We start from the raw sequence: 14,693 nt of genomic DNA, 5'->3' as shown, positions 1-14,693 counted from the left end.
TCAAAATTAAAGTATTTAGAGATTTTCCTCAAATTTCAAATTATGCAAATCCCATTTTTGTGATACACTGGTACTGTAGCTTTAATTGCAGGATTACCAGCAAGCTGCAAACTGCACTTCTAACCAGGATTCAGCTCTTTGGAGAGTGGCTCCCTTCTCTAGCGCATCTTATTAATTCAACAAAGTTCTCGTCTCTTTAGCAAATTAAAGACGTTTTGCAGAACAGGCAGTGGTTTTCTTGGTTTCAATCTGTCACGAAGGACCCTGCTGTTTGCAGAGGTTACTCGACAGCTGGATGAACAGACAGGTTTGAGTCCAAACATGGATTCAAATGCATATTTATACATAAAACATATTTATACAACAACATCACAGGAACAGCTTGTGTTGCTGAAGTTTCCACAAGTCCCTTTACGGTAAGAACACCGGAACCAAAGACGCAGGAGGAATTCGTCTGGGTCTTGCTGGATCTATTAAAGCTGCTCTGTGACCCCAGGAGATCATGGGTTCTTCCACAAGGATGCAGCTTGTTCTTCCCCTAGAAATAACCCGCGTAGCTGGAAAGCCCGGTGCCAGCAAGCCTTACACAGTGTGCTCCTGAAAAGCTGTTTGATCACTGCCAGCCTAATTAGAAGGCACAATATTCAGGATGTTATTTCTCTCCCTTCCCCCGTTTTATGTTCTTCTGATGTTGTAAAAGGAGCCAACTATGAAGCATAGGAGCAGGCAGCAGCTAGGAAAGGCATTTGCATGGCAGAGAGTGCCAGGAGACTGCTGGGCCAAGGAGGAGAGATTTGATGTGCTGCACCGGAACCTGAGACATCCCTTGGTTGTGCAGCCCACAGGGATGCTGTGGTTCCACTCACACCCTGCACAGAGCCAGGAAGAAGCAGAGCAGACGGGAAGAAGCAAAGACAGCTCTCTGGGTAGCTGTTCTGTAATGCCAGGCATGCTGGGAAAGAAAAGAAAACATTGTTTTCTCAACTTGCCCCTTGGAAGTACAGTGGGATTATACTCTGCTGTATCTGCCAAGTCGTGGCGCAGGGGATACCTGTACGTCACAATATCAAGTCTCAGTGGTTTTTTATCACATATCCAAGTGCAACACTCTAGCACCAAGCTATGTTTTCCGGATGGTTTGTGGTGATGCTGTTTGATGCAAGAACCTCTCCAATGTTGTTCAATACATCAGTGTTAAAAGTCACCATCCTACAGGCAATGAGGCTGAAAATCCTTTTTCAGACTTAACTGGAGAGCTGTAAGGCCTGGCTGCAGAAGACCACAAAAAATTGGTAGTCATTATGACAGGACTGCAGCTCCTGTACAGAGGATGGATTTTACTCTCAAAACCAAACCGCACCAATTTGGGCTGGATTTTTCATGCACTTGGCTGGTCCATGTCCTGACCAGACGGGTGACACGCAGCCACCCTGAAGAACACTGGAGATAAGCTAGCTTTAATTCCCTTTCTCGAGTGTTCTGCCAATGATGACCTAAATCAATACCAAAGTAAAAGGTGGCACAAACATCCAACACGCATCAAGCACTTCATCAAACCCCAGTTCTGATAACAGCACCAAGGCACTCTGGCAGCGTGTAGGTGCTGCACCCACCCAGTCCCAGCAGCCCTCATGTGTTTTACACGGCCAGTCTTACACCTATTGCTTTTGAAAACTCCTCCTTCCCTGGTTTATCTCCCACATCACAAATTGCGTGGTAGCTATAGCACGGTAATATCCAAACAGCAGCCAATGGCTTTCCCCGACCAATGGCTTTCTTTTAATATTTTCTAATATTGCCAGCCCAAGACACAACCAGATGCCTGGGATCTATTTGCATATGCCAGGCAATGTAAGGCTCCTGACAGTCACTGTACCCAACTTCAATAACCATGATATGCTCCATCTGCTGACGCCCCAGCATAACAACAGTGGGGAGCTGTACTGCCAGAGGCACTATCCTTTAACAGCTGAATGGCTGAACAGCTGGTAAATCATCGAAGGACACTTTTCATAGAAGAGCAGGGCTGTTGGCCCTGCTTCTTCTCGCACATCATGAAGCGGAGGCAGAGGAGCCTCATAAGCAACAACATATTCTAGAGGCAGCTTCAGCGAGAGCGTTTGTGCCCTCTGCACCCTGAGTAGCCCTGAGCTGAAGAGAAGGGAGTGGATTTTTTGGTATAAAAGGAACAGTCTGATTGGAAAAATGTTATCTGTGCATTCAGATAGAGCAGAATTTTGGTGGTATAAGGGGCCAGTAACGATGCTCCCTGTGTACCAGTAATCCCTGTTGCTGCTGTTTGTTAAGAGTGGTGGTGTTTGAGCTGAGTGCCCAGAACAGGGAGAGAGGCCAGAAAAACCTTCATCCCTCAGTGTGGTGGTGTTGAGCATCACCCATGGGCTCCCGCCACAGGCAGCTCCCGGCAGGTTGCAGGATCAGGCCCTTAGGATATAGATTGCTGGTCAACTGCACGAGGGTGGCAGCAGGGTGCTGGACAACTGTGGAAGCTGGATGACCGGTGATGCTCAGCACCGAGCTCCTGGCTGGGCTTTGATTGGTGTTACCCTTCTTTTTGCTGAAAGAAGGAGAGAGGAGACAGACCTGGGAATGTCGAATTGTGCGTGTTTATGGAAAAAGATTGTTTTTCCAGTGGCTTCCGATGGAAGCCTGAGGGAAGGTTACACATTGGTTTCACCTGAAATTGGAATGGGAAAGGGAAAGGAAAAGAGGAAGGGGAAGGGATAAAAAAGGGAAAGAAAGGAAAAAGAAAGAAAAGAACAATCACTGGGAGAAGGGGGAAAACCAGAATTGATTCAAGCTTTTTTTTTTTCCAAAATAATTCAGTGATTCTCATTCAGCTGGTGCCTTTCTTAAAGACCAAAGAGCCTATATGATAAGCATATTTTACAAATTAGGTAGCGATTTATCCCGCTTTTGTTTTAATGATTGAAATGAATGATGTCGTGCCGCTTGCTGCTGCTGCTGCATTCAGCGCCTGCTGTTCTTGGGAGCTGAAGACACCAAGAAATTTGCATACTTAATGCCGGGAACTGGCACAGACTAAATAGCTTCTTTTCTTTCCTCTGTGTTTGTAGATTTACTGTAGTGCTGGGTTTAATCAAAGGCTTTTTAAAGCCGTCCGTGTGCCGTTTCACAATGCTGAACTTGCATGTGACAAAGGCAGCTATTTATTACTTATCAGCTTTATGGCAAGTACCACAGGCTACTCTAATTAAAAGTATAGGGGCTGCATACCCCTGCAGAAAAAAGCATTGGCCGGTTAACATTTCTAATCCCTAATCAGGCATGGCATGGATTAATTTCTTGTTTGTTTGTTTCTGGTTAAATATTCAGCAATAAGGTTAGGGTTAGGGAGGGAGCTAAGCCAAGAAGGTCCCTTTGGATGGGATGGGAACTTCCAAGTGTGTAGGAGATCAGCTCTCTGTATGGATCTCGTAGGGTTCATTCATTGAGGTGCTCTACATCTCCACCTTTGCTGAAGCAGAACTGTCTGGGATGTTGTCATCTTCATGAAATGCCACCAAAAATTTAATGATCCAGGTTGGATCATTAAAGCAAAACTGTTACATGGAGATAAACCCATACCGACCAGCTTTCCTGTGGGCTTCCCTGCTCATTTCTCATGTGCACATGAGAGAGAGCAGAAAAGAAAGCTGTCATATTCCATCACTTGATTTGAGGTTGAGTGGATCATCAGGCAGAAGATGTAGAGTGAAAAGCTCTTGTTAAGAAGGAGCTCGAACCTTGCATCTTTTATAACTAAGACCTCCACCCCAGAGATGAGGATGTGGCCTAAGAGACTCTTCTGTTTATTAGGCTAACCCAACAGTCACAAATCTAAGAAGCCTTCATACAATAGCTAGGTTTTGATTTCAAAATTAATATTTTTGAAGACAATCTAATTGTCTTCAAAGATTGGACCCAAATTATGCTTGGTTTTTTTTTTTGTTCCACCATAGACAAAAATAGATGCTGAACTTTGGAGGATGCTCCCAGAATGGGAATATTGGATTGTGGACAGCTCTGCATTCAAATCAGTGCCCAGGAAACCCTGCAAAAATAGCTATGCTGACTCTAGAGAAAGCAGAATTGCCCCTTATTTACTATCAGCAAATTTAAGGCTCCCTTTGAAGTCAGTAAAAAATTTCCACTGGCAAAATACTATTATTTTAAAATGCAAGAAAACACATTTTCCTCTCTAAATATTCTCCAACTTAAAGAGACAAAACACAGTGCAGGGGAGAGCAAACAGAATTAATCTCTTGTCGGGGCTGGTCCTTAAAGAGGCAAACTTCTTAAAAAAACCCCTATCCTACCCCCTCCCCCCAACATCTGCTGGGAGCGCTTGGAGATAACTGGCAGCTTGAACAATAACTGCGAGGACTGGAGTCCTCGAACAATGGGAGTGGGACGAGAGCAGCCCTCGCTGTGGCATCATTTCCAGGCCTTCTGCACATGCAATTGGTTAACGGGAATAAAGATCAAGTTGGACCAATAACACTATAATTTGGAAACAAATATATTGATTACAAGAGAGTCCCACTGGAATGAATGGGACTACTTGCAAAGTGCTGTTATTATTCTGCGTGCATCGGGATTACAGGATATGGTCTTCTCTGGTTCTGAATTGATCAGCATGATATTATCATCTTGCAAATGCAATTTTATCATACTGCAGTCATGCGTAGCCATGTGCTGGGGCCCGCACAGAGGTGAGGCAACGCGGTGGAACCCAGCCTGAAGGACCACTCACGCACAGCAATTCCTTTTCCCTCCTTTGTTGCTAATTCCTACAGATCCTTTTAAAATTCTTCCTCGCTAGACCCTGCCGATCATTTGCTTCAGAACTTCACTAATAGGGAGTTTATCTTTCTTCTAAAGTGACTGTTTCATAAAAGAAATAAGAACTGGCTATGAAATACTTAGGAGAAAGGACAGTATTAAAATAACGAGATTTCCGAAACCTCTACACCTATTAATGATGTTTTAAAGCACAATAATGGGATTAATTTTAAACTCCTAGCTTATTTTTCATCACTGGTGGGTCTTAGTTAGGTTCAGCATCTCATTCAGCTCTGGAAGTGACACCAAATCACTCTGGTTTTATTCCTGACTCTTCATTAATTTTAATTGAAATTAATAGATGAGATGCACATCTAAGACTTCCAAGTTCCCTGCTTTATCTTTCTTAAAGCAGCAGAACCTCAACATTATCAAAATGGTCATCTTGAGGTCTTACTCTTGACATCTTGAAAAGAAGTCAACCTGCCAGATTCCTTTAAAAATACAAAGAGGTCCTCAAATGCCCATGATCTCAGAACTAACAGCAATGAGGCTCAAGACCCTGGAGATCCGATGGTCTCTGCTTACATAACTGATGAAGAATGGCCACTATTCCCTCTTGTTCTACCACTGCTCTATGTCTACGATCACTAGCCCACAAAAACTTTTATTTCCACCTCATCTTCTGACATGAGCATCACTGCTGCCTTTATAATGGTGCTTCCCTTTGTCAAAGCATCTTTTTGTCTCACTGCATGTGGAGCATCACAGTTACTCCATTGTACCTGGTTTATTTTAATTACTTCTCTTACTGTTTAAGGCTAAGCTGAGTGTTTCAAACAGACCAGTGAGTTTAGAGCTCATCCTTATCCACCTGCAGAGAACAGTTTTTTTCAAAGGTGGGTGTTCAATATTTTCTGAAAGTTGGTTCTCTTTAATGAGTCCAACCTCAGGCTCCCATGAAAAATACACCCAAATTGCTAATAATTTCTTAAACTTTATCCCTGTAGCAAAGTTAAATTGCAAAGTTGCAATTTCCTTCCTAAATAATTTTCTCTGCATTTTAATTCCTTTCAGTTTGACAGCCTTAAAAGAGACAGATCAAGCTGAACCAAAGGTTTTACCAAGTCTAAATTGAGCCTGTTTTCACAGAATCATAGGAAACCTTTGCATCCAACCTGGGGATTTTTATAGCGTGGAGCAGGTAAAATCAGTTCAGTGGAGAAACATAAAATCATAGAATGGGTTGGGTTGGAAGGGACCTTAAAGATCATCCAGTTCTGCCCCTCTGCCATAGGCAGGGACACCTCCCACTGGATCTGGTCACTCCAAGCCCCATCCAACCTGGCCTGGAACCCCTCCAGGGATGGGGCAGCCACCACTGCTCTGGGCAACGTGGGCCAGGGCCTCCCCACCCTCACAGCAAAACATTTCTCCCTAAGATCTCATCTCAATCGCCCCTCTTTCAGTGTAAAACTGTTCTCCCTTGTCCTGTCCCAGCACTCCCCGATCAAAAGGCCCTCCCCAGTTTTCCTGCAGCCCCCTTTCCATATGGGAAAGCTGTTCTAAGGTCTCCCTGCAGCCTTCTCTTCTGCAGGCTGAACAACCCCAACTCTCTCAGCCTGCCCTCATCTGAGAGGTGCTCCAGCTTTTGGATCATCTCCGTGGCCTCTTCTGGACTCGCTCCAACAGCTCCATGACCTCCCTGTGCTGAAGGCTCCAGAACCAAATGAAGGGGTCCAGGTGAGGTTTCACTAGAGCAGAGTAGAGCGGCGGAGTCACCCCCTCACCCTGCTGCTCACACTTCTTTTGATGCAGCCCATTTTAACCGATGGCAGCGTTTATATCAAGCTAGGAATTATAACACAAAAAAGTAATTCTTTTCCCTGCCTCGTAGGTAACAGTCTGGTACAGACCCTTTTGGGAAAACATATGCGACATCACAATGTGATCAAACTAACAACAACAACAAAAATTAGCAGGACCACGAATTTGCAAAGAGAGTTTTACATTCAGTCCACTCTGCTCAAAGCCACGGATAGAGGCTCTAATGGCCTTCTTGGGTCTCATCAGGCTCGTGCAGCTGTTGCTTCAGCTAGTGCTAGTGTTAGCCTAAAGGGAAAAGAGACACTTAGGTTTGGTTTGTGGTGGCTGCTGCAGCTTCATCAGCCTGATTTATATGCTGATTTGCATATGTTCACCCACAAAGGCTGTGAATTGCGCTTTTCCACGGAACCGTACCATTAGCGCTGGCTGACGAAGCAGTGATCAGCAGTGCTGTTCCACATGTTTGCCTTGCGCATATCTTGGATGGTAGGTGTGTTATCAGGCCAGCCTTAAAGCTTTGTGTGGTCCCATCGACGCGTGGTGATAATACTCCATATGCAGTAAAAGATGGATGATATCGTAGCTGGGATTTTTTTTTTGCTAGCAAAACGAGTGCTGTAACATTTCACATCTCTTGCCAGAGAGGATACTGCTAGCACATCGCTTGCAGGCCAGAGCTGGTAATATCTCTGCACCGTAATAGCCGGATCTGTAGCACTTCATTTACGATGATGATAATGCTAATTCATAAAAAAAACCCAGCAAATACTCTGCAAACACAAAACTGTGTAATTTATAGAATAATTTTTCAGCATTTGACATTTCTGCAAGAAACCTAGGCATTACCTTCGCTCTGTCCACCATGCAACCCCCTGAACATATCTGCAGGCGCACTGGCCCAGGCTGACCAGAAAGGTTGTGGCTGCCCCATCCCTGCGGGTGTTCCAGGCCAGGTTGGATGGGGCTTTGAGCAACCTGCTCCAGTGGGAGGTGTCCCTGCCCATGGCAGGAGGTTGGAACTGGATGATCTTTAAGGTTCCTTCCAACTCAAACCATTCCATGATTCTGTGATTCTGTGATATTTGTCTTAAAGACAAAAGAGGCAATAGAACTCCCTGGAGAATCACTGAAGTGCCAAGTGATACTGGAATGGTCAGAAGAACTTTTCTTCTGTCTGATGAAGCACATGCCCTCTTCGTGAAGGTCATCAGACTTTCGCTTGAGCTGGATGATTCCCAGCTTCTCATCTTTGAGGGAGGAAAGCATTCAGATCCTGGCTGCAGAGTCCATTCTGCCCACGAGAGCACCGCTCATTGTCCTCTAGGTGTGTCAGTCAGGATAGAAACTTGGTTCTGTAATCAATTTTATTCCATTTTATTACTCTTGGCTCTTCCGGAATATTACAGACTCTCAGGGGACCTTTTAAGACATCTGCTGGTGCTTCATTTATATATCACATTTCCCTTTCCCAGATACTTGGCTGGGTCCCATCCCCTCCTGAGCCACGGGACCGAGCTCCTGCTGAACACAGCCTGAGAGCCATGCACCAAGGCCACATCCACCTTCCCGATGTCCCCCTCAAAATAGGGAAAAATCTCCCAGTATGAGCTCACTTTTTTGTTACAACTTAACAAGATACTTTATCCTCCCTTCTCCTGAGATGGCAACAGGCAAAAGCAGTATTTTGCTACTATATTGGGATCTACAAAAGTTTTTTTTGGGGCGTGTGAAGTTGGGTGGAGATGGCACTTCTTCTCCCTCCTGACTGACAAGGCGGTGTCAGATGGTGCCCAGGAATGTGGGCACGTTTGAGACAGGGGAAGGTTACTGGGAGAAAAGATATATTCAACCAACATTTTTCTTGAATTGGAATTGAAAGCTGAAAAGATTTATTACAGTGGCATATTCACGCTGCTATATTTAAGGTGATGTCCGTGTTCTCAGCATAATCCTTCTTAGGCACCGAAGATTAAAACTCAGCCATAACAAAGTACTCCGAACTGAAACTTGTCCTCAAATGTTTCCTACTTGAAGCATTAATTTTCCTTTATTAAATTAAAAATAAAATTAATTCAAGAGTTTTGTAGGTTTGGAGTCGAGAACAAGGAGGAATTCTGCTCATAGATTTGTCCCTACTGATTGCTATCAAAGTCAAAAGACCCATGCGGAGTGATGCTGCCAAGGTAGAACCATGGTCCTGCTTTTCTTACTTTGAGCATGGGATATCAGCCTAGGGACTGAAAAAGTACCTTTACCTATAAAAAAGTGCAAACGGAAACATATTCCTGTTTGCACTCTGGCCCTTCCTGTGGTGCTCCCAGAATGTTTGTGTACAGAAGAAGGGATCCAGAAACAGCTGAATGTTAAAAAGCCTTCACTTCCTCCCTGGAGCGTGTGTTTACTCTTGAACATGCTACAAATAATTAATAGGTTATATCTGTTGAAACGATAAATAAAATGGCAACAAAGCTACTTTGCTCATGTGGTAGGAACAAATTGCTACCGGGGAATTTGCATGTCTTTTTCCAGTATATTGTAATTACTAAAAATATCAACTTTCTTGAGTTCTCCTAGGCTGATGCTCAGCATTTTTACTCTATAAGCTCAGCTTTAAAATATGAACTTGAATCATAGTTCTTATCACCCCAGAGAGGTTCTGTGCAATTGTTTTCACCTTTCAGCCAGGGTTAGGACTCCAGGCTATGCTGGATCAGTAGAGTGTATACGGGACAGGGAGTGCTCAACAAGCACGTGGCAGAGGCAGAAAACCAGATGAACTGTGGGATGCCACCCCAGAGAGCAAGGAATAGCCAAGTTGCCATTTCAGAGAGAACAAACATGGGTGGGGGTGATGTCAGGAAGGTCTCAGCAATACAGACCTTAAAGATTGGGATCCCAGACTCACTGGAGGCATGAAAGGACTCAGCAAAAGCTCCACATCTCATCATAGGACTCTTGAATATGTACATATATACATACACATATATTATTAATTCAGGGCTATTTATCAGCTTTGCAGAGGAGCTAAAGATTTCTCCATCTGGCCTATTCCTGGTGGCTATTCACAGGTTGTAAGGATCTCAAGAAGCTGCTCCTGATAAGGGCAGGAGACAGGCATGGTTTTCCACTAAGCATTTCTTGCAATTAATACGGCCGTAGATTAATTAGCACTAATAACAACTGTTCATGGCAGGCTGTGGGAAGTTGTCGAGCACTTAACGATTGCCATAAAATCCCTTTCCAGCCTCCACGTGACAAGCTCAGCACATCCAGCCACAGTGTGGTGCAGAAACGCAGAGGAAGAGAAGACAATGGGTGTTGGGAAGGGAAGCAAACCCATCTGATGTTTCCTACATTGGCCGTGCTCAAACCACAGCCTTGGGAGTCAGCTAGAAAGAAATATTTGTGTCTGGGCTGGCCCTAGGGAGCAAGCCAGCCTTAATGCAGCCCTTTGGTCCGAGATGAAGATGAGGTGAATCTTTGAGATTGTGGAAGGAGGCTAAAAATGATAAACCTAGAAAAAGAGCCTAGTGCGGATCATGGCATCGGCAGTGGCCAGAGTGGAGGGTTCTCCTTTAATTATTTTTAATATAGAAGTCTCCTAAGAACATGCTCCTGCTGGCACCTCAGTCCAAGGATGGAGGACCACAAAGATGGGCAGTTGGCCCTGGAGCAGTATACTGCTACCAGGAGACTGTCCTTTCTGATGTGATGACGTCAAAATCTGGGATTCAGGGAGATCATGGAGTGTAAAGATATTATATATGCAATCTTTGTGTAATAGAAAGCCTGAATACATCAAATTAAATTTACCTGAACCATCTCCACTTCATTCCTTTGGGGTTATACATGGTTCTATGATCTTTAAGCTAAATGTTCGCATGCCGTTTTTTCCAAAGCGTCCATGTGCGCCAAGTACAGAACTTCTTTAAAAAGCACCTATTTGATATTTTATTTCCAGAAATCTACTCAAACACTGCTCTGGAGGCAATGACTAACTTCCTCTCAGGCTTCTCTATGGCATTCATCACTTTAGCATTAATTTAGTAAGGGTGGCATTATTGCCACTTTACAGAGGAAAGAGCTGAGTCACAAACAGAAAGTTCACCAAAATGCACTAATTTTCAGTACATGATTTTTGATGCTGCAGAACTGGGTGTTTCGTGCCCTGGGGTGCTCTCTCTGATACACCGCCTGGATGCAGCTGGGGGAGCTCAGCACTCCTCTAAGACCAAATTACAGGCTATCAACCCCAAAATGAGCAGCTTGCATCTACTAATGACTCCAGAAATGTTAGCACCTCTTGTAGGAACTCTGTTAGGGAGGTGGAAGTGGGGATATTATCCAGATCTTTAGAGACAACTGTCTCAAATCCAAGACTACCTTTGTAGTTGTTTGTATTGGGAATTTATGGTTGGGCCTGAAATCTCATGATAGCAAATTTTGAAAAAAAAATTAAAAAATCAAGTAATAGAGATTAGAGATTTCTGAGCAGAAAAAAAAAAGAAAAAAAAGAAAACAAGCAGTTTTTCCCATGCTAAAAAATGAATGGCAATCTGTTTTGTTAATTTTCTGACTATTACATGAGGATGCAGAAGGAAATTATGCTGGGAAAATGCCTTTTGAATTTCCCATGAAAATCTGTTTAAATCTGGTCGTGTTGAATGCATTTGGGAAGTTAATATTTGCACATGCTCGGTGGAGACTTTTTCTGGCTTTTGAGCAGCTAAAACCTCTAGGCAATCACCTGAATAGCTTAGAGCTGTGCTATAACCATGAGCTGATCATACTCCAGCCCAGGACAATGGTGTGAAATGCAGGGTGGGGTAGTCTTTCTCAAGAAGAGAAAGATTTCAGCTCTAAGGATGAACGCATGAACAGCATAAAATAGACATCACTATACTTTCAAAATCCACAGGAACAAACAGTAGATACTGAAAGAGAGCCTTTTCAGTGGTCTTTGCAAGTCAAGCAAAATTATTAGCAGGTGAATCTTCCAGACTGCTTGCAGTAAGTTTGGAGAGATGCTGCTCCCTGAACAGGTCCCTTTTTTGGATGAAGTTTGTTGCGTGTGATATGCGAAGAGTCACTGCTCTGATTTCCCATCCTTGCTCAAGGACAGAGCAAACAGGACCTTTCCTTTGCATGGCACAGCCCTAAATGTGTCAACACATGGTCAGATCAGAAAAGGGGAATTTTACCTGGATATGGCCACAGGGAGATAAAAGCAGCAACACTGCTAAACAAAATTAGCTATTTATTTGTATGGCATTTACTTGTGCTGAATAAAGGTCAGAGTGTTCTCACAGTCTTGCCATTTGTGTTGAGGAAAAGAGAGCAGCTGTGGCTCTCCTCCCCAGCTCCAAGATATCACACTCCCTTATTTTACAGTCAGATATTCCCAAGTGCTTCTTATGAACCCACTCCGTAAAGAGATGTTTCTTGCCAAAAACCCAAAAGAAATTTATCTTTTAAACTCTCATCCAGCGTGAGAACAAAGGCAGAGACTAGATTATACCCAAATGCAGAAGGTAATGAAGCAACAACATTGCTCCAAGAAAGTTAAGAAGAAAAGTTTGGCTGATACATTTTTTCCTGCGTCCCTGGGATTTGCCACATGCTGTTCAACATTTCACGTGCTGCCCTTGCCATAGGATGTACTTTGTATGTCCCACTTGGTCCTGTGCCCTTTCCCTCTTGTGGTGAGCTGCAGCAGATCGACCCTATAATGACGTTTAAATAACAGGGAGTTCTTTGAGACTCACAGAATCACAGAATCACCAGGTTGGAAAGGACCCACTGGATCATCGAGTCCAACCATTCCTAACACTCCCTAAACCATGTCCCTAAGCACTTCATCCATCTGTTCCTTAAACATCTCCAGGGAAGGCGACTCACTAGTATTGTCTTGCACATTCACGTGCACACCTGGCCATGCACTCCAGTCTTGGCACACACCAACTGGCGGTGGGAAATGGTTATGTCCCAGCAAACTCTGCAGAAGTCTGCAGTGAAGTCTGCAATGAAGTCATTGCAGATGCAGATCCTCCCTGCTCTTCAGTCCTGGTGCAAGTGTCAGGTCACAAAGGTGTGAGGATGGAAACCCCCACATCTGACACTGCGGAACATGGTGGAGCTACGTGGATTCAATGCCCAGCACACACAAATTATAAGTCATTAGACCTCCATGTGGGTACTTTCATTCAGGAGGATTTATAGAATCATCCAACTGTTTTGTTGGAAAAGACCTTTGAGATCATGTAGTCCAACTGTTTCTATTCACTACTAAACCACATCCTTGAGCATCTCATTTACCCATCTTTTAAGCACCTCCAGGGATGGGGGCTCAACCACCTCCCTGGGCAGACTTTTCCAGTGCCTAAAAACCCTTTTGGTGAAGCAATTCTTCCGGATGTCTAATCTGAACCTGCCCTGGTGCAACTTGAAGCCGTTTCCTCTCATCCTATCGCCTGTCATTTGGGAAAAGATAGCAACACCCACCTCGCTACAACTACAACAAGCTGAGAGCCTCTACACAAGAGTTTCACCTGCTCAGCTTTACACCTTTAACGGATAATCTTTGTGATGCTCGTCCCAACAAGTCCAAAGCTGGCACCAACCCTGCATATCCTCAGCCTGCCCTCAGCTACGTGTATGGCTCTGCCTGACACTTCTGCCTTCCCCCACGGGTCTGTAAGGCTCAGGCGGTACTGCACAAGTAGCAATACTTTCCTCAAAGAGCCTTTTCTGAATGCCTCCTTTGGGCTTATTATAACCTGGTACTACATCAGCTATTCTCATTGAGCTGCTGTGTGGGATAATGTGCACGGGCGAACATTGTTACATGAAAACACAAGTACTGGAGATGCTGACAGATGGAAGAATCACACCGTTTCACAGGAAGGAAGGGCAGAATAGGAGCAGGAATATCAGAATGACACTTGCTGTTTACATATAAGAAGCTACCGCTATATTTGGATACGCTGCTACATTCACAACCTTCCCAATTGCCAGGCTTTCAAATACACACTTTACCACCAGAAGTGCTCTTGCTTAAGTGCTCCCATCTCCAGGATTTCCTTTGAAGTATCTGACTGAAGTAATGTAAAGTGCATTTCAATTGGCAGTGAATGCAGGTTAAATGGTAACAGCACAACAGATCCAGTGTTTGTTCCCTGGGCTTTTTCTTTTACCAGTCTCTCTTTTAAGAGAGTTGGTTGCTTACTGTAACACTGCATTCAGGCACCTTTAGTCTATTAAGCCTCTTTCCTGACCCTCAATACAACCGCTCGAGGATGCTGTGAGCTGTATCAGCCCTGCTTTAGTACACAAAAAAGCAAATAAATGCACCGCTGAGTGCCCAGGCTGAGCAGTAAGCAGTGGGGTAACCTCACTTTAGAAATCTGTGCACTTGCATTAATCCTTGGCTACTCCACCAAGCTGGCTGGAGACTGAGCCAATCACTTCAGATCACTTTGGATTTGCGTGTTACCTCCCATACATGTTGATGGAGCATCAGATATTTAACCTTTAAATACAGTGCTTTTCTCATCTATTGGATTGGCTGAAGAACACATATTAAGCTAGCACAATAGCCAAGTCTGCATTAAACAATGAAATATCCCCACCTGTCCATGCCAGACACTCTCTTTGCCTTGGATCCCTGAGCCGCTGCTGCAGCATCGCTCTTTGGAAAGCAACCAAGAAGTGTGGAGTACGGGAAGAATTTAACTTATGTCATATCAGCATTATCCAAGAGGTATCTTACTGTCTGGTCCTGAACAGGATCTTGCTCATCAGAAAGAGGAATGACTCACTGCAAAACCCAGGACCGAGAACTCCTGGTGATCTTTTACTGAGCTAATTTTGTGTTGGAGAAAGGACTGATCAGGGTTATGGATGTGGTGTGCAAGGGGGAGAGGACATGGCTTAGCTGAAGAGGGACACAGAGGTTACATCCTCCTTCCACTTCTGTACCATAAAATCAGGCTGAGTAATTTCTAAAGGTAACGGGAGAAGAGTTCACATCCTAAAACTGCTCTCTCACCATCAAACCCTACTTG

The 14,693-nt window shown here is 44.2% G+C and overlaps 1 long non-coding RNA gene across 3 annotated transcripts in view; it reads right to left on the bottom strand.

Annotated features, from left to right (window-relative positions):
- Window positions 1–14,693, bottom strand: part of LOC128853866 (uncharacterized) — a 135,303-nt gene that overhangs the window by 45,739 nt on the left and 74,871 nt on the right. The window lies entirely within an intron of this gene.

The sequence above is a fragment of the Cuculus canorus genome, chromosome 16 (genome assembly GCF_017976375.1).
Source record: "Cuculus canorus isolate bCucCan1 chromosome 16, bCucCan1.pri, whole genome shotgun sequence".
In the NCBI taxonomy this organism is placed as follows: Eukaryota; Metazoa; Chordata; class Aves; order Cuculiformes; family Cuculidae; genus Cuculus; species Cuculus canorus.
Note: the sequence above shows the minus strand (reverse complement) of the source record. Positions and strands in the feature narration are given on the sequence as shown.